The 3,660-nt window shown below is 33.1% G+C and overlaps 1 pseudogene; it reads right to left on the reverse strand.

The window, feature by feature from the left end:
* Nucleotides 1-691: 691 nt before the first annotated feature.
* On the reverse strand, nucleotides 692-1,085 carry LOC114496974 (annotated as a pseudogene).
* Between the last annotated feature and the right edge of the window lie 2,575 nt (nucleotides 1,086-3,660).

Genomic DNA, 3,660 nt, shown 5'->3' on the forward strand with positions numbered 1-3,660 from the left:
TAAACTGATCTATAGATTCAATAAAATGCCAATTAAAATCCCAACAGGCATTTTGATAGTACTAAACAAGCTGACTTTTAGATTTATATGGAAATGAATATGGCCTAGAACTGCCAAAAATAACCATGAAAGGATAGAACAAAGTTGGAGGACTTATAATATCTGTCCCCAGATATTGTATTACTTATTACATTATCAAACAAGGTGGCTATGGTGTGAAAGTAGAGAAATAGATTGAGGAAACAGAATAAATAAGACAGATAAAACCTCAAACATACACAATCAAATTATTATTTTTTTTTTTTTAGGATTTGAATTTTCTGGAGTCTTTTTGCCATCTCTAAATTGCAACTGAAATAAAAACATAAACAACATGATAACAACTTAAATTTTCCAATAAAAATTACAACAGATATTCTAAATGATAATATGGAAACAAAAGATTGCTTAACTGATTTTAATGACATGACATATAATGCATACAGTTGATATAATTGTTTTATAAAATATATAGATGAACACTATCTTCTTTTAAAAATATAAACAAGGCATGTGAAAATAGGCATTTCTTTTAAATAAATGAAATTTTTAAAAAAGAAACTTTGTTCATCATTTGAAGAAGGGAAATTATTATTTAAACAACATTTAAGTTTATTAAACAATTTTTTAAAGTACTATAAAATGTTTAGCTTTAATCATCTTCAAGGTTATGTAACTTCCAAATTTTGCATATTAACTGAATGTTCAGATCTACTAATATCTGCTGGAGTCCACTATGGATACTAAGGTGTCAATTTCTTGTTGCAAATTTTTCTTTTCTTCTCCCAACATTTCTTGTGTGTCTTTTTGAGAATGGCTAATGAAAACTTCACCAGTTTGATGAGGTATCATCACAAGTTGTCATCTGCAAGCCTGATGTCCTCGAAAGCAACTTCTAAATTTTGCAGTTGTTTCTTTTTTACGTCTATTTCTTCCTTCAGCATTGTGATTCTACCTGCAGTATGTGCAAATTTGCTTATCTTTTGATGATCTTCAAATGCAACATTGACATCTCCTGCAGCCTCCTTCTTCATGGTGACCACCATCTTAGTCAAATGACTTTTAAGAAAGACAATTCAGTGGAGAAAGAACAGCATCTCCAACAAGTGATGCTGAAAAACTTAGATACCCATATACAAAATAAACCAAAAAATAAACCTTGATCCATTCATTGCAACACACAAGAATTAATTAAAAGTGTTACATGGACCTAAGTGTAAAACCTATAAATATAAAAAACACTGGAAGTAAACATAAAAGACAATCTTTGTTATCTTGGGTAAACAATGATTTCTTAAACACATCATTAATAGCACAACCTCCCCAAAGAAAACAAATAATATATTAATCCTTATTAAAATTAAGAAATGCATTTATTTGGAGGACACTATTGTCACTTTTTGGAAAAATATATTGCAAATCGCATATTTAAAAAACATTTAAATCTGAATATGGAAGGAACACTCCAAATACAAGAATAACAAAACAAGCAACCTAATCAATAATGGATAAAAAAATTGTACAGATAGTTTACCAATATATATGGATGGCAAATAAGAATATGAAAAGATGCTCGATATCATTAACCATTAGGGGAAAGTAAAGTAAGCAATGAGAATCCACTGCACCACTGGAACGACTCCAATCAAAACGACTGACAAGAGGGTTGGTGGACATGCCAGAAAACTGAACTCTGGTGTGCTGCTGCTGGGGTTTGAAATGGGAAGTGGTTGGCAGTTTAAGAAAAAAAATTAAACATTCATTTACCTTAAGTGCCAGACATTCCACCAAGGGAAACGAAAGTGTATGTTAACACCAAGACTTTTACACAAATATTCTTAGCAACTCTTTGTAATAGGTACAAACTGTAAATAACTCAAATATCCATCACCAGATGAGTAAATAAACAATTTGTGGTATATCCTTATAGTGGAATACTACTTGACAATAAAAGGAAAAACTATTGATTGATGAAACAAGAGTGGTGATATCAGAATTATTATGTTGGATAAATAAGATAAATACTGTATGCTTGTAGTGACATAATATTGTAGACAATTCAATCTGGTCTAGTGACATATCAGTGGTTGCCTCTAACAGGGATTAAGGAGTAGGAAGGGGCAGGTGGAAGGGATTAAAAAGGGCTCCAAGGAAATTTTGGCAGGTGATGGCTATGTTTATTGCCTTGATTATGCTGATGGGTTTCTAAGAGTACACAGGCATCAAAATTTTCAAATTGTATACCTCAAATATGTGAAGTTCAGTGCAGTATTATATTAATAAAGCTACAGATAACTATATAAGAAACAAATATATGTTATTCTATTTAATGTATTTGAAAATCTTGAATTATAACTTTGGTCTATCTGACTTGAGTTCTCTTGTGTCTTTTAGCATGGCTGCTTGAAACATCATTTAAAACACCAGACAGAACAATTAAAGTTAGTGATAATCTCTAAAATTACCAATACAAGAGTAAAGATAAAGGAAAACATGTTCAGTTGTTTGGGAAGCTGTTTTTTTCAGTCTAAACAGTTATTACTAGGCTCATTATTAAGCATTACTATGCTCTAGACCAAAGGTGGCAAACACAAGGCCCTCGAACTGAATCCCGCCCTCCACCTTGTTTTATCAAGCCTGGCACCTTGTTTCTATCCAGCGGCAGCAGTGAGCTCTTGCTTAACTGTTAAGGAGTAGTTACATTTATACTGTCCTAAAATTACATTCAGCCCTTTGAAGGCAACTGTGAAGCTTATGTGGCCCCTGGTGAACATGAGTTTGACACCCCTGTTTTAGATTATAATTATTATTTATTAATAATTATAGAAACTAAGATAGCACTTAAATAAAACAAGACAGACCCCGTGTTTTACAAATACAATTACTCAATATGGACATCATATCAAATTTGACCTTATTATATAAAAAACTTTCTTTTGAAGAATCTTTGCAGGATCAGAATTCTGTAATGGGTCTTTCTTTCTCTCCCTCCCTCTCTCTAGCTTCTATTATATCTTATTGGCCAAGTGATTTTGTTGCCAAATCTAGCTGTAAGAGAGGCTGAGTAGAAATCTGCCCATCTAAAAAGCGAAACTCTGTGTTAAGGCAGGAGAGGCTGAGCTTTGGGAAGCAACTAGCAGAGGCTGCCACTGATTTTGATTAAAGAGGCTGCAGTTCTTATTGCACTAAAGCTCAGCCCACCAATTAGCCATGTAACCTTGAACTTAACCTACATAGATATTAGTTTTTTAGCTTGTAAAACGAGAGTCTTGAGCCAGGTGACTGAAGTGGCAGGAAGGTCCTAGAGGGTACAGTAAGTGGAACTGCCAGTTGATGGTTAAAACATACTGGATGAATTCACTGGCCTGTTTGCCAGGTAAGAATAACCTCTATTTCCACATACACTGAGGCAGAGGTTGCTCTTTTGTAATATTTCTTTCACTAATTCTCCCATCCAGCCAGCCCTGAATGTGCAATGTAGGTTAGTATAGGAATTATGTTCCATTATTGTCCTATTTCCCTTCCCCCATAGGGATGGCACTTTTAAAGTATTTAATCAGTAGCAATAAAAATATCATTAACTAAAATTTGAAAAATGCTATATTTTTTAGAAGTTACTAC

The sequence above is a fragment of the Phyllostomus discolor genome, chromosome 5, assembly GCF_004126475.2.
Source record: "Phyllostomus discolor isolate MPI-MPIP mPhyDis1 chromosome 5, mPhyDis1.pri.v3, whole genome shotgun sequence".
Lineage (NCBI taxonomy): Eukaryota > Metazoa > Chordata > Mammalia > Chiroptera > Phyllostomidae > Phyllostomus > Phyllostomus discolor.